The 16670-nt window shown below is 40.0% G+C and overlaps 1 pseudogene; it reads right to left on the bottom strand.

Annotated features, from left to right (window-relative positions):
* Positions 1-2210: 2210 nt before the first annotated feature.
* LOC5571020 lies at positions 2211-10927 on the bottom strand (annotated as a pseudogene).
* Between the last annotated feature and the right edge of the window lie 5743 nt (positions 10928-16670).

Raw genomic sequence — 16670 nt, 5'->3', positions numbered from 1 at the left:
TCTACTCGGTTCCCACTTTCTATATTACTTTCTCTTTCCTCTTCCCTTCTACTCTCTCCTAACTGTGCTGATTTTCTATCTAACCTTTTAAGGCTCCCCCAGATCTAAGCGACTTTTTTACGGGCGACAGCGACAAAAAATCGTCGCGATTTCGCTGATGTTTCGCTGCATGCACTGTTTGATAAGCGCATCTAAGCCACAGCGACGCCGATATTCGCAGCGATTCGCGTCGTGTCAATCAAGATGGTTTCATAGAATAGTGCTTGCAGCGACACAACAACGAAATCGCGACGAATTTTTGTCGCTGTCGCCGTTAAAATCGCGTTAGATTTTGGGGGAGCATTTAAACTTTAAGCAAACGCTCCGGAGCTTTCAAACGCTTCCCAAAGCTTTCAAACGCTTCACCTACTCTCGAGCAAATGTACAAAAATAGCCTTTCTACACAGACAAACAGACGTCACACTCTCATCATTGTCCATCGACAACCTTTTTAACGGTCGATTCAAAAATACGGTAGGTGGCAAATCCACCACCCGCAGCGCTCGCATCGTTTTTGTTCGCGTTTGACGTTTACACACTACCGCCATCTGTTGGCCCGTCGGCCAAACACACTAATTTTAGCATTGGGCGTACATGTCCTCGTGACTATGATTTGGATCGAGATTTGTTCTAAGTGTTTACGTCTGTTTGTCTGTGCTTTCTACTTACAGTCGGCTTCTGCTTTACCGGCTGCCTCCTTCTTCGCGTCACCTCTACGACGCTCGCCCACGGATGAACAAAGCGCACGGCAATGAATAGCGCTGTACCGTTGTCGTCGTCGATACGGTGAATTCTCCTAATTGGGTGGGAAAATCGCTCTTCCGGAGTGCGATGGTGACGGCGCAACTCCCTTCTAACTCCGGCCGGCAGTTAGGAAGACCTTCGAAGCTGGCACGTGGGGTCAGAAATGTGGAAACTTGTGGACGAAATTGGACGCGGTGTGTCGAGCGGGTGGTAGTGTGGTGCGGGAAGCTAAAACTGTTGAATAAAAAGCCGTCGAACGGCTATTCGACGGGGGTAAGCTTTGGTTCGAAAAGCGTTGAATTTAATATTTACCTTTTTTTCTCACAATCACGCACAGTACCGCACAAACTAGCTAGCTGGCTTTTAACCTTTACACTACCTATCGGGAGGGAAATCTAACAATTATTACACAGAACATTAGGACACTTTCCACGTTTAATACCTTCAAAAACACACCGCGAAACAACTTAAAGAGAAACTTCACACTCCTGCCTCTTCCACGGGTCAGATCAAAGTAGACGAGACAGAACTTGAGATGCCTCAGGAAGGTCGCAGTTTCGTGTTTCGGCATTCGTACCGGAAATCATGGAACGATCTTATCAAAAGTCGGTTCCCGATTATGCCTTGAGCCAATCAGTGAATATTGTCTTTTTCCCTCTCAAACATTTCGCATTTTAGCTAGACCGTCTTATTCTTTAAATCTAACGACAAGTGGTCCCGACGGGAGGGCATACTCAATCCCAACGGCCCCCGGCGCATGCTTCGTGAGATGAGTTATGTTCGCGCCAAGTGAGTGAACGATAACTTGTACGAGTGAAGCTTGATGAAGAGTTTATTTGCGAGTGATTCGGGTTCACCATTGCATGCAAGTTCAGTGCAAGTAAACTATACTGCTGTTCGTTTGAAACGTAAATTAATTTATATTGCTGTTCGTTTGACTTCGATTTTACTAATCATAATTAATTAATACCAAATACCGCTACAATATAATAATAATTTATAGATTAAACACGCTAAACTACAAAATATAAGTTAAAAAACAAATCAAATTGTTTCCACGTCACTCATCATTCCAATACATGATTTCCCATTAAAAAAGTAACTTATATTGAGATTTCGTTTTCTACGACTTTATTTTTGAGTAAGGTTTAATATTTTTCTTCCCTTTCTTAGTTACCAACAAAATATGGCAGCAAGATCTCGGCTGTTTCGCAAGCAGCCACAACCACCGTTGGAACGCGCAATTTTCTGGATCGAAAAAGTTCTCAATATCAAAGGATTGCCCTATTTAGCGTCGCCGACTCAAGACATTCCATTCTACCAGCTTTATGGCATAGATCTGATTGGCGCGACGATACTTATCATTGTTACAATTCACATTCTTTGTAAGTTGGCCTTATCTTTCTTCATTTAATAAACAGATATAATTGTGTTCTAGCAGTGCACATCAAAAGTTTAGTTTATTCGCTCATAAGATCCCGCTGTGTACCACTAATTGAAATGTAGCTATCCCTGTTTTCGGTACACACCAAACAAAAACAATATCAACAAACAAGTCCCTCTTATCAGATATGAGCACCCTCCAATGACGCCATGGAAGCGGCATAAGACGGAGGAGGTTCATCCAGAAGTAAGTACTTCTCCAACTTTTCGTATGGTGGTGGATCCTGCAGGATGGTATCATAGTCCGGGGGTGGACCGCTCTCCAAATCCCGCACAACGGTGAAGATCGTACGGTGAAGATCAGCTGGAAGAGGCCCGGTCCATAGGCATGATCCTATCCGATGCGTTAGATACAAGGCCATCATGATGCAGAGCACAAAGAATGCCACGGCCAGGCCCAGCACGATAATTTGGGACTCCAGCCGGTCAGCCCAGTCGTATGGTTCATCGTATACTCCAACAGCAGCGCTACAACAATTAGAGATGGAATCGTAACCAGTACGATCGCGAGATCAATTACGCACTGCTGATGCTTCATCTGAAAAAATGGAAGATATTTTCTTATATGTGTGAATTCGAAATTTGTCTCGATTTTTTAAATATTTAGCTGAGAGATAACCCGATTTTGGAACTTTATTTTGAATGAAAAAAAAATGTTTTTACATATTGGACTAACAAAATGTTGGGAACAACTGGTTTAAAAACCATGATTTATTTGAATATACTAACAACAAACTATCAGAGTTCTCTAGAGACAACATATTCTAAACTGGCAGTACTTATCTAATGTTTCCATTCTGACATATTTCAGGTTTCCCAGAAACCTCCTTGCTTTTAGAATTTTTCCCAATAATTTTTTTTTTAATATTTGTTTAGAACGCAGTTCATCAGTTAGAACTCCTCTGAAGGTTGGGCGATTGCCTATATTAAGTAATCCAAGGTCTGCACTACTTAAGTATTCCATCAGACTGGAGCCTCTCAAATTAATATCTAAGCTGCCCCTGATGATGTGATAAGCATTTGCATCACTGCTCACAATCAGCGGAAGGCTTTTTACTAAACAGTGTACAACAAGTCGATTGAAATCATCCATTGGGGATCGTTCATCATGTGGTGAATATACCGAACAATAGACGTATTTCCTATTGAGGTCACCAAGAGAATCATCAATTATGACAGCACACATATCTCTGGTTGTTAACTCAGAAATTAGTGTAGGTACGAAAATTCAACTGAATTTGCCCAGTTACAAACAGCGTTGTAATCTCATTGGTCTAGACTCTAGAGTTACTGATCAAACGTCGTGAAATCTCAAAAGCACTATTCATTTCTGATCTTTTACAATTACAAATTGATTGTTCACATTTGTTGTCGCTTTGAAATCATGACATACCGTACCGCGCTCTTGCTGTACTGCATTTCTTTATAATCGTGGTGCCCGCACTAATTATGGGCACCATGAGCCTCTCACCAGCATGTGTCGTTCTTTCAATAGGTGTTTATATGATAATGATTTTTATCTCTATCGCAGCATTTATCGTAACAGATTCAGTAGTATTCTCTTCAGCCCTACCTAGAATACTCATGGCATCAACAAAATGTTGTAGTCGGAAGTAAGTTTTACTATAGAAATAAGAATAATTTGTTTTTACTATTATTATCAAAAATTGTATCACATGGAGTGTAGCTTTCTATCAGCACTAAAAGATGAGGAGGTTTGGCGCCCATTTAAGGAAAAGTTATTGAAGCTCAACTTTTCCCTGCTCCAATGAAGAAATAAATAAAGAAAGAAAGTTTCCCATTTCATATTTACTGAAAGTAGCAACAACTAGGCTCACAAGGTTACCTAGCTAGAAGTTCCCCTTCAGAAAGTAAGGTTCTTGTACTAGCGTCACTTGGACTGTACCATTTTTCATGAGTCTGCAATGATTAATCGTCGCTGTTTTTCTATGCTGAAGATTGATCTGAGCTATCGTAACCGTAGCCATAGCCGCTACCCAAACTAGGCAGGATTGAACTTGGCAGAATTAAAACCCTGCTTTTATGAAAAAATCTGGAATAAAAAAGATATATCCGAAAAACTATTTTGAAGATTTTTATGGCATGTATTTTTCTTTTCTATTTAGCCCATGAAAATGAAATTTAAGACAAAAACAGTCTTATACAATATTGTTCCTAAAAATAAAGTCTTTTATTTTTGTTTATTTTTTATTGATCATCGTATCGTGGTGGTTCATGATTCAACATAAATAATAAAATCAACTTTCATATTTGCAAATTTTATATTTACTCTTGGGCAAAGTTATAACGTTCTATAGAACGTCAAATTTCAATCAACACTTAACCAAAAAAAGTTTTTCATTGGATCAAAATTTGACCGATTTAGAGGGTGGTCCAAAAAAAAAAAGGTTTTGACGTAGGACTACTTCTTTCCTCTCTATACAGAAATGGAATTGCATTTTCAAAACCAAGAGCGTTACGTTGGCATGAAATATTTTAAACTTTTATAACTGTTTGCTGGCTTAACGAAATTCCTTGATTAGCACCTCAATCGAAAGACAAGGCATAAAAGGTTCATGTCGTTTACATACAGAATTCCACATACCTGTTCAAATGGAGAACGTTGATTTCAAGCAAATCTATGAATAGGGGTGCTAGAGAAAAAAATAGGTCATTTGCTTTTCACTCTACGCTTGGATCGCATATCAGCAGGCAACAGTTCGGCTTGCTCTGAGCAGGCGTGCTTCTCAGGCACAGACATCGATAGCGAAGGACACACAACACCCCCAGAAAACACCCCCCCCCCCCCCCCCCCGCTTTTGTCTTTCTTTGCTCACTTCAAACTGACCGTCGACCGACCGAGAGAAGGTACCGTCCAAAGCCAAAACCATCGCCACTGCCGCCGCCAAGAAGAAAAAGAAGAAGCAGTCCACATGAGAATGAGATAGTTGTGGCCGCTACCTCAGCCCTCAACGAACGGAACGAGTCATCCCTGCAGAAGATCGAGAAATTCATCGGCGGAAACTACAATTGCGATGTCGGCAAGATTTCAAGATTGGCAAGAGTAAAATGAAATCCCGGGAAACTGTGGCTGTGGCTGGTATTCGAGAAGGAGGAGGAGAAAAAGAAGGCAGTTCCCAAGCAAAACCCCACCAAGTTCCAATGACTCTAGCGATGAAGAAGACCCCGAAGAAGCCGCCATCGGAAACCGCATCTGACGAAAAGGATTTCAACCTGTACGTCGTCAAAATGTGTCCGTTTTTCTCGAATTCAATAATTCATTCAGTCCTTTTCAGAACCTACAAATGTATTTTAAAGAGTTATATGTGCAATATTTCCTAATATGTTTACCACATACTTGCTATAATCTCTTAATTCTTCTCGTAGAATCATACAATATCTGATTTATTAAGAATAATTGACAATACGGAAATTTGAGGATGTTTACGAGGATGCTGCTGCAGTTCCGTTGGGATGCAATAACAGCATACGAAGAATACGAAAAATAGGAGCATATTCTAAGGGTATAAAGCATACCTCCGTCGTTGAATTCGGTTTTACATTCAGTTGACGGATGCGGAACGAGTCGCATCATCATTAAGAGCATCAATTGCAGCAGCAAGGCGAGGAACTGGTAGCAGGCAAACTGTGGCAAGGTTTTGAAGAGTCCCCTCGCTGCAGCTGTCTGATAAATAGAGGTTCCCGATCCGAAGACGGATCATCATCATCAGCAAGCGAACCGTCGACAGCATGGGCCGTCGTCGTAAGAAGGCCGACGCGAATCAGTCGGCGAACACCATAGTCAGCACCCCAGAGCTGTCAAAGAAGAAGAGGTAGGACGATGAAGCTTCCATAGTGGAATCGCTCCTCTCCAACAACCGGTACAGCACCAGTGCTACTGCTGTCAACGACAGCGACCTGGGGGACTTTGGCGAGGTGCCCGAAGCCGAAATCCAGCGTGAGGAGTCGACCTCCCACCCATCCAACCAACATCAAGCAGCCGGCGTCACCGTGAAGGTTAAGCTTCCACCGCTGATAGTGAAAAACCTGCCTCTGGACCAGCTAACCAGCAAGATCTCCGCTCTGCGTTTCTCTGTGGAGTACGAGCCAACCAGGATCGGCATCAAGGTGATGGTGCACACAAAGCCGGAATATGACAGGGTAAGTTCCATTCTTAAGGAAGCAAAGGTTGAATTCTTCACCCACGACATCCCGGTGACAAAATCCTTCAAGGCCGCCATCAGGGACATGAACAACGTTGACCCGAAGAAGATTCAGGTGGAGCTTCGGAATCGCTATAACCTGGACGCAACTGCGGTCTACAAAATGACGCGGCGTGACGAGATTGCGAAAAAGTATCCGGATTGCCTCTATCTGGTACATTTTCGCAAAGGCTCGGTTACGCTGAATGCTCTCCAGGCGGTCCGAACAATCAGATGCATCATCGTCAGATGGGTACCATATCGCGGAGGCCGCCGTGATGTTACCCAGTGTCAGCGGTGCCTTAACTTTGGACACAGCACCAGAGACTGTAACCTCCAACCACGCTGCAGTATCTGCGCCGATAGTTATGATACTTCTTACTGCCTGATTATGCCTCCGGCGGCATTGGCATTCAAGTGTGGCAACCGTGAGACCTACAAGCAACTCCGAAAGGCGGAATCAGCATCGAACCAGCCGGGATGCAGGAAGGAAAAGACTCCGGCGTTCATGCCTGAAGATTCCCGTTTCCAGATGGCGGTAATATCCCGCAGGTGACTTCCACCTGGCCGCGCTGTTAATATTCTGCCGCTGCGAATCAACCGTCCGGTGAGGCTACGGATGAATCCCTGTTGTCTGATGAGGAGCTGATCATGCTGGTCACCGAAGTGCTCATCATCAAGCGATACTGCAGGACCCGGTCTGAGCAGCTGCGTGCTGTAGTCTCCATTATTGCCAAATATGGGGACTAAGCCGCTCGCTATCGCTACATGGAACGCTTGCTTTGTAAGAGCAAAACATCGAGCTTGCTGATTTGTTCGGCAAGCACAGCATCGATGTGGGCCCTAACTGAAACCCATCTCAAATCTGGCAGCAATGCCTTATCCCTGAATATGCTTTAATGAGCAATTCTGTATATAGTAGATTAGGTTAGATTTAAGTTGTATGTATTAGTTTTAAGTATTTAATTTAAAAATCCATCAAACCCACAAATGTGGTGAATTCATACAAGACAATTAATCTAAAATCATGTACATTATTATTATCAAAGAACTTGCACTAAAGATGAAAAGGATATTTTCCTATATCACTTGAGATTCTTACATGTAAACCACCCACAAAATTCCGAAATAAAGATTATTTAAAGTGAAAAACCGTGAGTTCGGTTTCATTATATTTTCGCTTTCGACCTAGTAAGAGCTCCGCCGAACCTGCTTAGCTCCTCGTTACCTGTGGCACAGAGATCTTGCTCATCAAGCTGCTGCAAATCCAGCATCCGGATTGTGAAATAGCTTAAGATTTCTAAATTGACTCGCCTTTCAGAATTAGCCCTGAAGGAATCGCTAACGCAAGATTTGTACGAGATGGCTGAAGAAAATCAGCCAAAGCCGCTTGTTGAAGCGCCCATTGTCAGCGCCACCGGAAACCTCATGGAGCGAGGAGGATTTCAACCAGTGTGCCGTCAAAATGTGTCCGTGTTTCTCTAATTCAAAAATTCAATCGGCCCTTTTCAGGGCCAATCAATGTGTTCTAAAGAGTTATTTGTATTATATTTCCTAATATGACTAATAATTGACAATACGGCAACTTGATGATGTTTCCGAGAATGCTACTGCAGTGCCATCATGATGCAATAACAGCATGCTCATCTTGTACATCCCTTGCCAAGACATCAATTTCATATAGCCTATTTCCCATATCAGAAAGCAAAGAATATGAAAAGGAGTAGCATCATCTGCTATTCTAAGGGTATAAAGCATACCTCCTTCGTTGAATTCGGTTTCATTCTGATTTCGCTTTCGAGCTGGTTAGAGTTCCGCCGAACGAAAAGAAATAATGAGTTCCTTCGCTCACCATATTACGCATTTTTTATGTTCTAAAAGTGTTTCATAGACTGCTTTGATGAGATATTAGAATTAAGAACGCTGGAGCCAGAAAACCAGATTTAATTGGAAATCCCTAAGTCACAAACTTTTTTTTGGCAAAGTTACTTTAAATTGATTGATCTACAACTTTGCTGAAGTATTTTTATTATAATTTCTACAAATAAGAAAGTTAGTTACACCATTTTTATGGAAATGTTCAATAACTCCAAAAATAAGGCTTCACTAATACTTACAACTTAGTAGAAGACTGTTTTCGTCTAATGTTTCATTCTAAAGCTCAAAATGCATCTTTCCGCGTAAAACTGGTTTCTGAAATAATGTGCATTGGCGGTATTCAAGAGACATGCGAGAGTCCTTATTACTGAACGAACTTCCCTGTTTAAAATGCATTTGATATTAATAAGAAGTCCTGAGTTTTTCACAGTCTCCTGGGACAATTAAGCAGCATTCTTTGAGTTGGTTCTCTGTGAAGGATCTTCATTCTTCATAACTAAATTGATGCTATCTGAGGTTTCTGCGTATACAAAACAAAAACTGTATCGAAATCGAAACCATATTGCCCCTCAATGGCAATTGAGTAATGAAACATGCCCTATATAAAGGATACGGTTGTTGGCACAATAGATTTGAAACCTGGTTGCAGTGACGGACCCGAACAGGAAAAAAGTGCAAGCAAAGTTTTTAAGATGTTTTTTAGCCGCTCAAAAGATCTTTGTTGAAATTTATTTATCACAATCAAAGTCCTCTTAAATATAATTATTTATATTCTTTGAAAAAATTAACATTTTTTTTTTAATTTTGGATTTTTTAGCAGAAAACTACTATATTAATTTCGAACATTTGCTCCATTTTTGCTTGGGCCTTAATAAATAACAATCAATGATTGGTATAAATAAAAAGTATTAAAATTAAGTGTACAACATATTTGGTGTTGTATGCTACATGTGTTACACCACGCATAGCGAAAATAATACAAACAGCATGATGCTTTGAACAAAGGTAGCATTAACTACAATCTACCGATATTTAGCTTGATAGGTTGTTACTCATGCTTTAAGATTGTGTGACTGCGAGTGAAATGGTTAACATTTGAGTAAAAAAATTAAGAATACGATGAGAATTCTAAGAATCAGAAACGCATTTTGAAGTGTTCATGACAATTCAAAAATTTCGTAGATGATTATTTTGTTTTGTTTTTATTTTCTTTTTTCAGAAATATCTATGGGGACTTGCTGTATTTTCGATTGCTTTGTTCTCCTTGCCATAAGTGGTTTTCTGAAATCTATTGAGCTCAAAATTTAAAATAAAACACGTTAATGCATCCAGTGGATGATTATGTCCTTTGAAGGAAGCACCACACTAGACAACGGACTAACATGCAACGCCCAGTGGGAAACTTTCCTCACGAGAAGTTTGTCGAACTGAAGCGGGAAACGAACCCACACTCCTTAACACGATGCGGTCAAACGCCTGACGGCTGACAACGCTGACCGCATGACCATAAAGCCCACAAATTGCATTAATAGCATATATGCGCCTCTTATTGCAAAATTTCAGAAGATTTTGTCAAAAAAATCCGTTTATTCTGGAATGTTCTGGTAGCAACTATGAGCTGCTTGCGGAAATTTTAAAAGAAAAATTCTGGGACTCCGGTGGACATTTTTGAGATTCGAGTGGGAATCCGGCCATAAATCTTTGGGAACCCTATCGTAATCCGATCGGAGTCCTTGATGGTTCTTCAGTATTTCTCCAGCTTTTGATGTGATTCCTGTTCAGGTGCGATTGTTTAGAATTTCGAACACAATTTTTGCAATTGTTGTGAACATCTTGTGAATTTCCGGAAGAAATCTTTGACAAGAACCTTTTGAATAACAATAGCAATCATTTGACTATCGGTAACAATCTTTTGGTATCCAAAGGATCTTTAGGGTGTTGGTGAGAACCCTGGGATTTAATGATGATCCTCACTGAATTGAAATTCTAAGGCCTTTCAGTGGAGTCCCAGAATTTACGATTGAATTAATTATGAACTAGTCAAAAACCCCAGGATTCCTACCCAAACTGAATCGATCGAAATCCAATTTGTGAGAACTGAATTATAATTTTATGAATAGTATGAAAATTTCAGGGGTCGCACCGGAATACCAAGAATACCATCAAAACGCCTCATTGAATGGTAATATAATATGGCGATGCATCAACAACAGGAATATCTGTTGTCAGTATATGTATGTTTCTGTCTTATTTCGATCAATTGATATTTAAATGTTATTTTTTTAACTCCGATTGTAGAAAATCAACATTGCATAAAATAATTAAAAAAATATATAATAAAACAAAAAATATATAATTAACATAGTATGTAAGTTAAAACTAACACTCAAATGAAAATTTGATTATTACTTAAAACAACACTTGAAGTTACTTACGGTGCTACATTTTGAACTGCACTGAATAGAGCAAATGTTCGACTACTCGCGAAACTACAAACTGCTGAACGGTCTCACTGATTTGACACACTTTGGTGTGATAATAATGATATCCAAACTAGCTGCAACTACAAATGCCAATGACGGTTCACGTATTACTACGACGGTGGACAAGAGATTCTTAGCGCCAACGAACGCTGCACACCGCTTACCATACATGCTCATTTTTATTGCAATATGATAAACAAGCTGTTGTTGACACTACGATTACGCAGATGAGTCGCCAAGCGCCACTCCGGAAGGCAACAGAACTCATATCTTCTTCTTCTTCCTCCTGGCGTTACGTCCCAACTGGGACAAAGCCTGCTTCCCAGCTATCACAGTTATTAACTGAGAGCTTTCTATGCCAATTGACCATTTTTTCATGTTTACATCGTGTGGCAGGTACGAAGATACTCTATGCCCTGGGAAGTCGAGAAAATTTCCAACCCGAAAAGATCCTCAACCGGTGAGATTCGAACCCACGACCCTCAGCTTGGTCTTGCTGAATAGCTGCGCGTTTACCGCTACGGCTATCTGGGCCCCATAGTAGTAGTATAGTACTCATATAGGCGCATTAATTATCACAAGTCCGTATCACACAGTGCTCAAAAGATAAATTTGGAGGTGTTGATCGAGAAATCAGATAAAAAGCTCACACATTACGATTTAACGTAATAGCTTAAATTTCTATTAAGTACCAACAATAGATAAATAGGTAGTCAATTGCTATTGGTACTCTTTCAAGGAAACTGAATAATTTTAATATTTTCTTCAACTAAACAACTGAACATCAATATTTATATTTTTATGGTACATATATTTTCAAGATAATAAATAAAAAAATATAATATTGTTTAGTTTGAAATTTCAAGATATGACCTTCATTTTGACCAAAATCTTATTGCTTTTTCGACTATAGTACTCAGCAACTCATTAGCGTCCAACCATGAAAAATGACCAACAAAATTGTATTTCAGTGGTATAGGGGTATACTCTAAGAACGGGAGCAAAGGAAACACCTGCACAATCTATATCTCACTGTCGCTATCATATTAAGAATACAGATATGCTTAAATTCTACCTCTTCCAAGAGTATACGCAATAACAACAAACCTCAAATTTTGTAGTGTTAGTAGGAGCAAAGTTAACGTCACTGCAGATAAGTCTGCGGTTTGCAACTATTTACTGAAGCGAACTGAAAAGAGTACACATGACCGAGAAAGTAAAACCAACAGCATCACATCTACGATGGAAGTAACCCTGACATGGTTTGCTGAATCTACAGAAAAACTATCCGCGTTGATTTACGGCTTTAGCAGTTCCGGTTCGAAAACCCCACTAGGTACAATTGGGTACACATATTATGAACATATTTAGTCCTATTAACTTAATTAATATATTGTAATTGGTGACGCCATAACACTCAAGAATGGACAATTTTGGATGCGATAGCTCACACGGATCAATCTTTAACATAAGAGAATAGTAACATATATTGAATTTATTTATCGGCATATCGGTCTATTTTGCTCGAAGTAAGAGGGAGCATGGAGAAGAAAGCAATGAATACTAGATGGATAGGTACCGTAAGGGAACGGCGAGAGAAATTGGATTAGATGTTGAATAGTAACGCCCAAGTTTTGCAAACTTATACAAAATTATACAGCCCAAAGGGTGCTAGTTCAAAAGCCTTACTTGCACAAAAGGAATTTTTACATAAATAACCTCGTGAAACCAGTTTTTGCTGTTAACAGCAAACTTGAAAAGACAAACTCATATACTGTTCCTCGTTTCTGAATTAGCTACCAGATATAATACAAAAAGGGGCCCAGATAGCCGTAGCGGTAAACGCGCAGCTATTCAGCATGACCAAGCTGAGGGTCGTGGGTTCAAATCCCACCGGTCGAGGATCTTCTCAGGGCATAGAGTATCTTCGTACCTGCCACACGATATACACATGCAAAAATGGTCATTGGCATAGTAAGCTCTCAGTTAATAACTGTGGAAGTGCTCATAAGAACACTAAGCTGAGAAGCTGTCCTAGTGGGGACGTAACGCCAGAAAGAAGAAGAAGAAGATATAATACAAAAAGACAAAAGGCTGATCGATTCCCAACGTCTGATTTCAAATAAATTGTCTTACACTATATTCCAAAAGACTTATGCTAGTGTTAGGCTATGATGCTAATGCTTATCACATCATGTGGGGCAGCAAGGAAATTAGTTTTGGAGGGTCCAGTCTAATGGAGTATTTTAGTAACACAAGTCTTAGGAAAGGAAAGATAGGAAATAGCCCAACCATCATGATATCTGCTAGGAAAAGTGTTGGAAATAATACTCTGCTCAAACGAAATCAATCACGATTTCACGATAAACATGTGTCAGAAAAAAAATCCTTAACTGACCACTGATACATATATGTATGTATCTACTTTGAACACTCAAATTTAACTTCTCAGACTTTGTACTTTATAAATCCGAGGTAAACAAACTGGAAGCTCTATATTAAATTTAGTGTGATCAAATATTGTTAGGGTACAGGCCACTATTTTGAATTTACCCTAATAATTGAGCTCAACCACTCACTCTCAATCAACTTTGCTCATCGTAAAGCGGAGAAAAAAAGCTTAGATTTTAATCTCTCTTATTTTGTATGTAACTCTCACTACCGATCACCGGTATCGGCAGTTAGAATACCAGGCAGTTCAATAAAACCGTTCAAACAGTGTACATCTAAGCCAATATCGCTCGCAATAATCGTCCGAGTACCCTCAGTGCAGTGTAAATCACCTACCACTAGAAGTTCGTCACGTTTTCGATTTCGGTGTTAAATTGATTCTATGACATTTCCCGGAAAACCATTTCCCGGAATGCCATTTCCCGGAATGCCATTTCCCGGAATGACCCGTTTCCCGGAAACCCATTTCCCGGAATGTCAATTCCCGGAATGCATTAAACATAAACTTTCGCGGAACCCCAATATTCGTAGCGATTAACGAGCACCTGTTCAGCAAGATCCCAGCTAAGCATCGCAGGTTCCAATCCCGCCGGTCTTCTACTTTTGATGGCATAGAGTTTATTTGTCAATTGGCGAAGAATATTCTCAGTTAATAACTTTGGGAGTGCTAATATGAACATAGAGTCGAGAAGCAGTTGAAACGTCATGCCAGAAAGAAATAATAGAAGACGATGATATCAATTGAAACACTATCGCAGCATAAAGTTCAAGCTAGTGTTTCATTCCAAAGGTGCGGAAGAAGTTGAAGGAAGCGTCACAAGCTTTATAAAATTGACAAGAAAGGAGTTGGTCCAATATGTAGAAAATGTGCGTGACATAATTTGTGTGTAATCCAGGGTTGCAAAAATTCATGACTTTTTTTCAAGCTACCAAGCAGAGTTAATCGCAGTCAGCGAAGCCAGTGAAACCGAAAGCTTAAGGTGCTGTAGGCAAAATGCCTAGAATGTAGTAAAACACCAGTTGCTAAAGGCAACCCAAAACTTCTGTAGGAAAATGTTCTATTTTCCGGAGCATATTTCCCCCATTTACAGCCTTCGATGACACTAATGATTTAGAAAATTCATGCACCGAAAATAGGTTACTTTATAAGATACACGTTTTCAAACTACTGTAGTAAGAAGTGCCACGTGAGTTTCGCGTCATTCAAGCTTGCTACTATTACCATTCGCAGCCCTGATATAATCCAATTAATCAATGGAATAACCTTAGTTTGAAAGAAGGGAAATTTTCTGATGTTCAATATAAGCAGTCTCCTCGCCAAAAATGTTTCTGTCGGTATAATTCGGAAGAACGGCAAACTTCTAAAAGAAGGGTGATTATTTATGAAAATGCAATAGCTTCAACAGGAATGTATGTTGATGGGTTTATTCATCAGTTTGAACATTATTAATTGTTCAAACAGCAAAACTCGAAAGAACAGCGTATGTATGGAAGAAGGGCAATTATCTAATGAAAATGTAAACAGTGGGACAAAAATAATAATAATAATACCAGAATAACTTGTACCGGGCAAAAATTTTCTCACAGGCTGCTCAAAAATGGTGTAGAGGTCTTAAATGTCTTGAGATTATTTAGTCTTGAAGTAAGTCTACAGTTGGAGACCTTTCAAAGGGATGAAAGATCTAGAAAATTGGTCTACATCATAAATAGACTTAACTAAGCTTGGAATCAGATTGTTTGAAAAAAAATCCTAGCTGTTAAAAATTTCGATCCATTATAAAACCTCGAAATATTAAAAAAAAACTAAGAATATGTTGTTTATCAAATCACTAAGAATATATATGTTTATCAAATCATTAATATATATTTTTTCAAAATATTTAATAATAAAGCTAAAAGCATGTTTTCTGTTGCTAAATTATTAAATTTTTCAATAGTTTTATTCAACATGAAAAACAAGGATGCAATTAAGCATTGGAACATCAATGAAATGTTACCGCCGTGCGGGGTGACTTTGATCATTCTTTTCGATACATTTCGTGACTGGAATGAACGTCGAAAAACTAATCTTTGACAATCTAATGACTATTTATAAAGTATTCTTAGAAATTAACCCATTCTTTTCGTGGTTCTCATATTACTTTGCTATAAAAAAATGGTATAGAACCGGAAATTACTTATTTTATTTACCATTGAGTAGCTTTCCGGGAAACGGGTTATTCCGGGAAATGATTTTCCGGGAAATGGGTCGTTCCGGGAAATGTCTTTCCGGGAAATGGGGTATCCGGGAAAAGATTTCCGGAAAACGTCTTTCCGGGAAATGGTATAGAACCGTTAAATTATCAAAATCCTAAGATCACTTTACGCTGCGAGTGAACCACGAATCCGGAGAACCAGCTCCGAACATTAATGGTCCTTCGAGGAGCCGGATTTGTGAATTTTTAGTAGCCACCACGTGGCATGCAGTGATCTATTGTGTAGTGATAATAGCACATACAGCAGCCAGCTTGCTTTGTTGCTGTGTTCTCTCTTGGTCCATCGGCGTCGTTTGCATATCTACGAGTGCGGATTCGATCGAGCAATCAGATCATCTTCTGCGGAGCAGTTTCAATTTGCTGGACACGAGGCAGTATCGGCATTACGGAACGCGCTTCTCCCCCTTCCTTCAGTCTGCGGCAAAGCTAGCCTGGCTTGGATTGGCGAGCAATAGTCGGTAGAGTGAGTACAAAAGACTGAGGACCGACAATCAATTGAAAAATACACTGTGCATGCGAGTTTCACTTTAGTTTGTAAGGGAATTGTTTGCGATTTATCGGATTTTTTGGGCAATTGACCTGGCTTTGTTTTTGGGATTCTTCGACGGTTGTGTGTTAAACTGGTTAAGCTTTCGCGATGCTTTCCAGAATACGATCGGCAAGGACATCACGCTGTCGCCGCTCGAAAAATTTAATTATCTTCTATCGGTGCTCACCAAGGAAGCTAGAACTTTGGTTGAATAAATCGAAGTTACAACCGACAACTTCGATGTTGCGTGGCAAATGCTCGAGCAACGGTTGGAGAATAAGATAATGATCTCCCGCGCGCTTATGAACATTTTTCTGGACTCTGAGCCGATTAAGCGGGAATCGTACGACGCTCTAGCCAATCTAATCGACTTGTACGAGCGCAATCTGCTTCAGCTAAAGAAAATCGGGTTACCCACGCAGGGGTGGTCTCACCTTTTGGCCCACATACTCTACACTCATCTCGATGCCGAAACACAAATGCACTGGGAGCGGGCACACAACTTTCAAGAAGCACCAACCTACGAAGACTTGCTGAAGTTTCTTCGTGACCATTTGGCAACACTGCAACCATTGTCACTCTCGAAGTCTCGTCCAACAGAGTTTCGTCCAGACTAGAAGGCGCAGAAGTCCAAGATTAGTTCGAC

Source organism: Aedes aegypti, unplaced genomic scaffold (genome assembly GCF_002204515.2).
Source record: "Aedes aegypti strain LVP_AGWG unplaced genomic scaffold, AaegL5.0 Primary Assembly AGWG_AaegL5_hic_scaff_1186_PBJ_arrow, whole genome shotgun sequence".
Taxonomy (NCBI): Eukaryota; Metazoa; Arthropoda; class Insecta; order Diptera; family Culicidae; genus Aedes; species Aedes aegypti.
The sequence above is the reverse complement of the archived record's forward strand: the minus strand, read 5'-3'. Positions and strand labels throughout refer to the sequence as shown.